The sequence below is a fragment of the Rhinolophus sinicus genome, chromosome 18, assembly GCF_057876585.1.
Source record: "Rhinolophus sinicus isolate RSI-liver-muscle chromosome 18, RSI-T2T, whole genome shotgun sequence".
Taxonomy (NCBI): domain Eukaryota; kingdom Metazoa; phylum Chordata; class Mammalia; order Chiroptera; family Rhinolophidae; genus Rhinolophus; species Rhinolophus sinicus.
In genome coordinates, this window is record NC_142518.1 from 96,751,680 (window position 1) to 96,762,384 (window position 10,705).

The 10,705-nt window shown below is 42.0% G+C and overlaps 1 long non-coding RNA gene and 1 other non-coding gene across 2 annotated transcripts in view; one reads left to right on the forward strand and one right to left on the reverse strand.

Moving 5' to 3' along the window:
* Nucleotides 1–10,396, reverse strand: part of LOC148754678 (uncharacterized) — a 35,319-nt gene extending 24,923 nt beyond the window's left edge. The window contains exon 1 of the long non-coding RNA XR_016019909.1: nt 9,190–10,396. This is a non-coding gene — a long non-coding RNA (uncharacterized LOC148754678). The remainder of the gene's footprint in view (nt 1–9,189) is intronic.
* Nucleotides 9,167–9,300, forward strand: LOC148754679 (U8 small nucleolar RNA). Its single transcript, XR_016020107.1, has one exon. It is a non-coding gene; the product is annotated as a U8 small nucleolar RNA (small nucleolar RNA).
* Nucleotides 10,397–10,705: the final 309 nt, after the last annotated feature.

Here is a 10,705-nt window from a genome sequence, read left to right on the forward strand (position 1 = left end):
GGACCCGCCTTCATACATTATCACTGAAGGGCCTGCAATGATTGACAGGGAGACTGTCCACTCTCTTCAGGTCAGTGAGTGGAAATTGTCCATACCTCAAGACCCAACCAAAAAACTCATCTTTGCTCATATTGTTACCACTTCTATGTTTATGTCCATTATTCAATGTCCACCTCTACTACTCATGTCTTATACCATAGCTTCTATTTCCTGTCATTTCTAATTTTGGAAATGTTGATGACCAAGTTTACCCAGGCCTAGTTCAATTGCACCCTCCTCCACTGAGCCTTCCATGCTTTACTTCTCCCATTCCTACTGTTAAATGTGAGTTCTTCTTTGCTGTTAGATGGGGACATGGGGAGACATCAGGGGAATCAAGTGAGCTCTGGGATCAGATAGCACTGGCCTGGGCACAGTGTGAAGAACCTAAAGTTTGTACTTGGAATTTTGGCAAGTCAGTAAAGGTTTCAAAAATTGGGGGAAAGACAAGGAAAACCAATAACAAAGTCACTCATAGCAGCCTCGCAGGATTGGTCTCAGCAATTAATTCAAACAACTCCCAACCACCTTTTTCAGATTTCCATATCATATCATGTTCTCCCTCTGTCTGTGGAAATCCCCACCCCACCCTTCCCACTTTCAAGACTCAGGCATAAGCAGCTTCGCTTCTTCTCTGACTTCTTCCCTGATTTCATGTTCCCACTCCCATCTTCAGAGTAATGATTTCTTCTGTTACTGTAGGATGAAAGATAACCAGCTTCAGATATTGTCTTGGAAAGGGCACCAAGCTTCATTATTTAACTTGAAACTGAGAGCCTGATCCTTTTCAGAAGGCCATCTGCTGAGTTAATTTTACAGCTACTCAAACAGGGATATTCAGCTCACCCAGGGATGACTACCTTAAATACTGAACTCAACCGCTCCCAACTGTGGTAGGTGAACCACGTAGTCACTACGTCATGTTATGTAATTGTTCATGATGTTGCCCTACCCACCCTGGAATATCATCAACCAACAGTAGCTGAGAGAGATGGCCTCATAGTTCTCCAAGAAGAAATATGAAGAAACAGCAAAATGAAAGTGGTTGTTTCAAATTATGGTTTAGGAAGCTAAGACACCAGAGCCATCCAGCCAGATTATTATGCAGTGCTAAGAACATAGCAACTGGCCCACATGGGTAGTTACCCACTAGTCTGGCTGCTTCTTTGCAAGCTCAGAGAAAGATAGGTCAATTCCTCCAGAGTTGGGGTCTTGGGGTAAGACTTTGACAAAGATCCAGATGGCAGGAGAGTTGGTGCAGGCTTTGTCCAGAAATCAGTGAAGGGATGGATCTAGGAACTTAGTACACATGCAGAGGGGAGAGAAGGAAGACAAAAGAGATGTGAATCCTGTCCCAGATCTCCCAACTCTTTCCCCATGTGTTACTAAGCTTGTCCCTGACTGGCCTCAGCAGATGGACACATGCTGGACCCTCTCGATACCTGGCCTATGATGACCAATATCACACAGATTCTATCTCTTAGATCACCTATGTCTCTTCAATCTGTGATCACTGTTCACTCTTGTCCCACCCAAAATTCAATTCATGTCCATGGCCTATCTGTGGAAAATAATCACTTACTTCTTATGTACTATGCCCTATGGATAGTGGTTCAGTATATGGGCTTGAGGTATACTGTTTGGATTCATATCACAGTTATTCCCTACCAACAGTATATCCTTCACTGTTTTTTGTGTCTTCAGTTTCTTCATATTTTTTCTGATATAATATAGCTCAATATATTGCACAATATATGGAAGGGTTTAAAAACACACTTAAATAAATACTAAAATAGTATTATGTTGGTGCAAAAGTAATTGCGGTTTTTGCAATTACTTTTAACCTTTTAACCCGCAATTACTTTTGCACCAACCTAACACCTTTCATTGGGAGATCTCCAGAAATCCTTTCCTTGAGGATTTCATAAACTCTCTTGTCTACTCACTGGTTTTACCAGAAGGTGCAATGTGGGTGATGCTCTGATAGAGGAATTGGTAAAGTGCTCTTCAAGACTTGTTTGACTACGTTAGTCCAGCCTGTCATGAAAGTGCATCAGGCTGAAATGCATATTGCACAAGAGTTTGTGTGGTACACAGGAGAGGAGGCAGTGTAAAGGATTAGGGAGGGGAAAGTGCACAGAAACAGGAGCATGAAACACATGGCATATTATGGTCAGATTGCAGAAGAGAATTAATGATGCAAGTGGCAAAAGATGAGGGGTGGGGGGAAGGTTGGGAGTAGCCTCAAGCAAAGAACCCTGGACTGGATGCTATAGACTCCTTAGAGAGTTAAAGGTCTTGAATAACAGATCTAATTTGCTTGTCAAATCTATCATTTGGGTGTCAGTGTGCAAAACAGATCAAAACAGAGTCACCAGAAAAAGGGAGGACATTTAGTTATAAGAAGGCTGTTAGAGTCCAAGTGGATGGTAATGAATGCTGGAGCTCCTAATGGTGCAGTGAAGATTAAATGAAAAACATAGGTGAACATGGCGTGCAGTGTATGTGCAGTGGCCAGTATATGAAAAAAGGGGGTCCAAAGAGTCAGGAGCTACTACAAGTTTGATGACATTGCTGCCTGGATGGATAGTGGTCCTACCAAATGAGAAAAGAAACACAAGGGCAGAACAGTTTTGGGGAGAAAATAAGGAAAGATAAAGAGATCATGTTGCAACAATTGTGAGGTGTCTATGAGATTCAAAATGAAGATGAACAGTAAATTCAGTGGAAATACAGTCTGGAATTTAGGGAAGACTCAGAACTGGGAGTCCTTTCTTGCAGGAGGTTCAATGTAGGAGGACAGAGAATGGGCTGAGAAGAGAGCCAGCCCAGAGCCCAAAGGAAGGCTTAGATTTTAAAGTTGTGCTCACCAATTGACAGCAAGAAGGGTGACATAAAGAAGGAGTAAGGGATGCAGGAGCCAAGATACAGCAGGCCTGTGGCTTGATTCTTTGTTTCTAAACCCCTTAAGGCAGTATTCACTCAGATCTGCACACATATTTTTGCAATTCATTAATTTTCACTTGTTTAAATTTTTTTCTTCTGCCTGAGGAATATCTGTTAATATTTCCTTCAAGTACGATTCCACTAGTGACAAATTATCTCAGGATTTTCTCTCTTTTTTTGCATGAAAATACCTTTATTTCATCTTCATTCTTGAAGTATATTTTGGCAGGGCACAAGATTTTTTCATTTGGAATTATTTTCTTTCAGTACTTAAAAGATAGTATTTCATTTTCTTTCATTTCCCATTTTTTTACTAATGAGAAGTCAGCTGTCAGGCTAATTATTGCTACTTTAAAGGTAATTTGCTGTTAGTCCCCTAAAAGCTTTAGAATTTTTTCTATTTGTCTTTGGTTTTCAATAGTTATCCTAAGATATGCTTAGATGTAGATTTTTTTTCATTTTTCTTTGCTAGGTATTTGTTCTCAGATAATATCTGTTCAAATACTGGTTTTGCTTCATTCTCTCTCTTCTTCTCAAACTCCAATTAAATATCAACTAGTCCTTTTCATACCGTATCTACTGTGTATTTTACCTTATCTGTATTTTTCGTCTGTTAATCTTTCTGTGCTTCATTCTGGATATTTTCCTATGACGTATCTTTCAGTCTACTATTTACCTCTGTAAACCAAAATTAATTTTAGACTGTAGTAAAGAATAAAAGGCATTTACTTGAGCAAAAAGAAGCTGTAGCCCAGGAGACACCGATTCGGGTAGCGACCTAAATTGTGTTCCACCAGAAAAAGGGTAGGCTATCTTGTATAGTTCCCACCCAGGTTCTCAATTAGGTCCCTTTTATGTAAATGAGGTACCCAAATTATGCCTTTCTCATTGGACAGGAAAGGTCTCAGTCCATTAGTAGAAACAGAAACCAGGATTTCCCTGCAGTGGATGAGTCTGACAGCGTAAACAAAGGGGACTTAGTGCAGGAAGCTGAGAGTTCAGTCTGAGGTTCTTCCGGGTATGCAGAGTACATGAGAAGACCCTGGAAGAAATGCCCGCTAGGTTCTTATTATAAAATCTGGGCACTTGGTTGACCATGGGAAGTCCATCTCAGTAGATAAATTCCTTCTTGGGGTTCACATCAAATGAATCTTTCTTCTTGGGGTCCACACCTCTTAAGCTGTGTCTAACCTATGCTTAAACACATCCACTGAAGAAGGAGGGAAACCCTGTCATGGACGCCTTTCCCAGCCTGGAAAGCTAAGGCAGAGAGAGTGGCTGAGGTATGCTCCATGTGGAGCCTGGTGGGAAGGAAAGGGATCTTATCGTGGATATCTGGAGTTGATTCCTAAGGCTCTGGGCAAGGGGATGGTGCTGAGACCATGAGGTAAGCAGGCTGAGGGGAATTCAGGTGCAAGTAAAGGAAACAATCTCATGGTGCAAATGTGTGGATATGGCAGACAGAGTTAAAAAGTCCCAACCTACACCATTTGTCATTATTTGACCTGTGACAGCTCCCTGACGAAGACTCATTCTCAGAACATTGTTTATCTAACCTGACAGGGAGCTAGCTGTGGGAAAGCCCTATCCCCAGGGCATTTACTGAAAAAAAAAATCAGAGCCCATTGTTTAACATCATGGCCACCTGAGGTCACTGGAATCTTGTATTTAAGTCGGAGAAAAAAACAATAAAAACACATTAATAAATAATAATATATTTGTGAATATCTGCTGAAGCAAGTCATCCCTCATTACCCTTATGTTTCAAACATTTTCACATTGTTTTTGGTTATTTATTTTTCTACAGGACCGTTAAAATCAGCATGTCTAATCAAAACAAAATCCTCTTGGTATTTTGGTAGGATGATGTTCGAAGAAAAGAAATAGTGCACATAATTGGATTAAACACAATATTGGCTTATGACATGACCCCATCACTAGTCCAGTGTTGGACGTGTAATTTGACTTAGGAAAATTGAACATCTTTATGATGTCAAGTCATCCTATCCAAGGTCTGGGGATGTTTAAGTATTCTTTTGTAACCCTCTTTAGTATTTAAAACATTTCACGTCGCTTTTGCAATATATATATATATGTGTGTGTGTGTGTGTGTGTGTGTATGTGTTTCTATTTATATATTTCAATATTAAATATTGAATTCAATAAATATTAAATATTGAAATATATAAATAGAAACACACACACACACACACACATATAGGCTAAGCTGTGTGGTACTCTTCCCATTTTCTCAATGAGACAACACAGTGTAATACTATATGTATATATAGACTGTTTCCTTTGAATTTCTTTTCTGAGTAGGGTATATAACACCATGTTATACTTTAACTGGTTGTTTTCTGTATATATGAAAACTGGTGGTGAATTTACATTAATTTTGTACTCAGCCATACAAATTAATGCAGATATAGTAAGTAATGGTTAATTTCCCATTCTCCTTTCCAATTTGTGAAAATCTTCGTTATTCCATTCCTTTATTCTTTTTTTTTTAACACAACTTTATTGGTGAACAGTGTGTACTTTCAGGACTTTTCCAAGTCAAGTTGTTGTTGTCCTTTCAATCCTAGTTGTGGAGGGCACAGCTCAGCTCCAGGTCCAATTGCAGTTGTTAGTTGGAGGGGGCGCAGCCCACCATCCCCTGTGGGAGTCAAGTTGAACTGGCAACCTTGTGGTTGAGAGTCCGCACTCCAACCAACTGAGCCATCTGGCCACCCGGGAGTTGAGCAGCAGCACATTGACTTCATTCTAGTTGCGGAGGGCACAGCTCAGCTGGCCCATGTGGGAGTTGAACCAGCAGCCCCGTTGCCCAGAGCTTGCGCTCTAATCAACTGAGCCACCTGTCCGGCCCATTCCTTTATTCTTGTGTAGAACTTCTATAAAGTCCCGTTTGGAAAGCAACTGATAAAAGTGAACTGGCATCTTAAAATGCTTAACCGTAGAGCTGGGAGGACTATGGTGGAGCTGGGCCCCTTGTTGACTCTCTGGTCCTGACTTCCTGTTGGATTTTGTGGTAATTACCCAGGGAGGGATGTGGATATGTAGAATAGCCATTTTTGAACCGGGGCTGTTCTTTTTCATGTGGGAAGTTGGTTGGAGCCCCAGGTTGGAGGTGTGTGTTCCCGCACTGCGGTGGTGGTTTTTGTTTCTTTTTTCTTTTCCCGAATAAACCAGTTTTGATGGATTTTCCAGAGAGTTATTTTTGCCAGTCGACATTTTGGGGACTCGTCCGGGATCCAGAGAAGAACAGAACTCTAGTGGCCATCTAGTTGGTGAGCAAACAGAATAGGCGCCTCCTGAGCCGATTGCAGCTCCAATGCTTTGCTCCTCGGCTTAGAGACTGTGGGATAAGTTCTCTCCCTGATCTGAGCCAACGGGCTTTCTTTCTTTTTTTGTGTGTGTCTGGTGCTCTCCAGGTTTCATTCTGGAATTGTTTGAAAATTTGTGTGTGTGTTTGTTTGTTGCTGTGTGTGTGTGTGTGTGTGTGTGTGTGTGTGTGCGCGCGCGCGCGCGCTAAAGGCCTATTTGTCTATGTTGTCTGGGTACTTGTGGTACATTGGCTTGAATTCTTTGGAAAAACAAGCTGTACTTGGAGACAAATACTGACCTTCGCCTAACGCCCCTTTGGGGATAAAAAGTTTATTTCTACTGAAATTGGTCAGTCTTGGCTAGTATTACACTGTGTTGTCTCATTGAAAAAGTGGGAAGAGTAACACCCAGCTTAGCCTATAGTTTAACTCCCTAAGAGTTGGCTATTTCCCTGGAACCGGTTTTCAGCATTCAGCCTGATGCTCAGTGATCAGACTGTTCCAGAGTGAGGCGGGCTGAAGACTTGCAGGTTATTTGAGCTGTGAATTGTTTTTGGGCCCAGTGCTTTAAAAAAGGGGGATCCCTGATGTCTAAGCCTTCTAAAATTGTCCCTCCTCCTGGGACACTGACTGAGTATATGTTTAAAATCCACGGGGAATTTTCATGCACGTATTTAACTAAATGGACAGATCTGACTAAGAGTAAGTTTGCAAATCAGTGGCCACTTTGGGGAACTTTTGAGATTCTGAAACTTGATCTTCTTAAAAGTAAATTGGATAGTAACAACGTTGTAACTGAAAAAGAGGAATGGAATGTCTATTTGGAGTGGTATATCGAGGGTGCCAAACAGAACTACAAATCTAAAGTTGCCATTTTACAAAATAAAGTCTCAAAGTTAATGAAGGCTGTTAAAAATTCTAAAAGAGATAGAATGGCAGCTGAAAACTCGGGCTTTTTGTCTACAACACTGCCTTGCCCTTCGCCCACTGCTCCATTGTCTCACACTCCACCTCCGACTCCATCTTGCTCTTCATTGTCATCCCTCCCACTTTTAACTCAACCCCCAGCCACACCTTCTCTCAAATCTCCTCTCTCTTCTTCCTCAGAACTTGTCAGTACTTTTCCATTTAAGATTAAACCCTCTGAAGATCCTAATAAACCCCACATTTCCAATGTCCCCTGGACAAAAGCTAAGTTATGAGCCATTGTAAAGGATTTTCCTAACTGAAGATTCTAATAAGTTTGCTGAGGAATTTCATATTTCTACTCAAGCATGTCAACCTGGGTTTTCTGATTTGTACCAGTTGATCCATATGTTGATTGGTGAAGGCCAAGCTAGACATTGGATGAGGATTGCCAGATGGGAGCATCCTGAAAGGGATTTAGAAAAACAAACCTCCAATTATTGGGAGGAAGCCAAGGAACTTGCTCGAAAGCTACATCGAGCAATTCCCAAGGCTTTTTCAAGTTCTATCAATTGGAGCAAAATTCACACTTGCTCACAAAGGCCTGATGATACTGCTCATGACTATTATAATAGGTTTCAGGTGGTTTTTAAGGAAAATTCTGGTCTTCCTTCAAATGTTGACTCAACACATGTAACATTTAATTCTTTGTCAATGAGCTAGAAAAAAACCTTTCCCTCCTGGTAAGAAGATCCAGGAAGGGATGGGAAACTGTGCCTACCCTAGACTTGGTAAATTTAGCTAATGAGCTTGCTAGTACCTTAGATGAGTCATCTAAAAACAAGATCACCAAGACTTTTGATTTTCAGCCATGGCAAATGGGAGACCCTGTGGGAAATCAAAGAATTACAACTTTTTGCCACTACTGCAAGGAGCAAGAACATTGGAAAAGGGATTGCCATAAGTTGAAGTGTACAAGACGCTCTCTGCCAACTAACCAGTCTCTTTCAGGCCTTCCTGATTCCTAGTGACGGGGCTCTGAGAAGTTATAGGGTTTTTTTTTCCAGTCCTTCCCCTTAATCATCTTGGAGAAATAGATATTATGTATCTGAACCTATGCCCTTTTTATCAAGGTCCCTTAAGAGGTGAATATTAACATTGGTTTCTCTTTAGTTCATCTGCCCCTACCCATTTTTTTAGACAGAAATTTCTTAGAGAAGTATCATGCTGGATTTTCTTCCTCCTGAGACTGAGGAAGCCCACTATGGCTGCCTGACATTAACAGACCACCTCCTGGCTCCTCCTGACGATTTATAAAAAACTCCTCTGGGTAAAGCTGATTTCTCATGGTTTACTGATGGTGCACACTATTTAAAAAACTGACACTGGTGAGTACTGTGTTGGTTATGCTGTCGTAACTCCTTCTGAAGTCATTGAGGCAGCACCTTTGCCTCTGGCCACTTCAGCACAGCAGGCTGAATTATATGCCTTCACTCGAGTATGCATTTTAACAAGGGATAAAGCTGTCAACATTTATACTGACAGCAGATATGCCTTTGGGGTGACCCATGATTTCGAAATGCTATGGAAGCAAGTTGGTTTCCTTACCTCCATTTGAAGTCTGGCAACTAGACTTCATACAGCTTCCCCCATCTTATGCATACAAATATATTTTAGTTATGATATGTATGTTTTCTCACTGGAGTGAAGCTTTCCCTTGCAGACAAGCTAATGTACCTACAGTGGCTAAAGCACTGTTAGAGAAGATTATTCCTATTTGGGGAACTCCTCTTGAACTCCACAGTAATCGAGGAACCCATTTCACTGGGCAGGTGCTGAAGCAAGTCTGTGCTGTTAGGCCAGTCCTACAACAGTTTCACTGTGTTTACCATCCTCAATCTTCAGGATTGGTTGAATGCATTAATGGTATTAATAAAACTCAATTGGCATCATCAGGTAGGATAATCCTTACCTGTTCCTCTTCAGAGGGCAGATTAGAACGTGATGATTGGAGTTCGCATGATTCATGATTAACGTCTCTGCGTTATCAGGTCTTGCAACACCCTGATTGCGCCTATCTGACTAAAAAAAAAAAAAAAAACTCAATTGGCAAAATTTACAGAAACTCTTCAAATACCTTGGCCAAAAGCATTGCCATTAGTCCTTTTAATCTCAGATTTCCTTTTTGGGACTCATAAGCTCTCACCATTTGAGATAATTACAGGACATTCTATGCATTTAGCCCCCTGTCACATAAGCTAGGTTGGTATGTTTTAATTATATCTTTAACTTTGATCTATTTAAGCTCTGCTTCTGATGCCGGTTGACACTGAACACCAGCTGTTTCCCTATCCATGCACTCTTCCCCATGATGTAAAAGATGACACCCAGAAGAGTCCCTTCTGACATCGAGAGACAAAAGGCTGAACAGACACCGAGGGACTAGAAGCTGAACAGACATCGAGGGACAAAAAGCTGGACATTGCAAAACCTGAGACTAGAAGACCTGTTGATCAGTGATCTTTAGAGATAAGATCTTGATCGAAGGGGGGAATGATAAAAGTGAACTGGCATCTTAAAATGCTTAACCATAGAGTTGGGAGGATTATAGGTAGAGATGAGCCCCTTGTTGACTCTCTGGTCCTACTTCCTGTCAGACTTTGTGGTAACTACCGATGGAGGGATGCCCGATATATACAACAGTCACCTTGGAACTGGGGCTATTCTTCACGTGGGCAGCCGGGTGGAACCCCGGGTTGGAGGTATGCGCTCCCGCACTGTGGTGGTGCTTTTGTTTCTTTTTTCTTTTCCCCAGAATAAACCGTTCTTTTGGTGGATTTTCTGGAGAGTTATTTTTGCCAATCCATACATACCACTCTTCTTACTTTTGTCTTTGGTTTTCCATAGTAATAATTTTCATTTGGCCTGTAAATGTAGCAGCTTAAGAGATCTCTTACCATTTAACCATCTTTACATTAATTGGTTGTGGTGCATTATTTTTTTTAATATCCTGCACTAGATTATGTTGGATAACACTTGGGACTTTTCCATTATGGTGTAAGGCCGCCACATCTACAACCAGTGGTGCAATACTTCTCTGGCTGAGAAATGCATCCGTAAGCAGCAGAATGCGTTCACAGGACCCCACTCAAGTGGCACCCAGAGTCTAGGGTTAGCAAAAATTACGCTGGAGCGGAAGGGCAGAAGCGGTCGGAAGGCAGGACTCTTCGACCCCCAGGAGAGGGACGCTAAGATCCCAAACTTGCAGCGTACTCCTCCCTCACTAAATAGAGCCAGGTGTCCGGGGCTCCTCCCTGGTCCCTGCCCCTACCCAGCGGCCCGCCCCGGAAAACCGCGGCCCCGCCCCTCCGATTCTGACCCCGCCTTCTCGAGCGGGAGGCAGCCCCGCCTGCCTCCTCGGACGCCTCCACCCCCATCCCCACCTTCCGCTTCTCAGGCCTTCAGTCGGCTCCCTGCGCGCCTGCGCA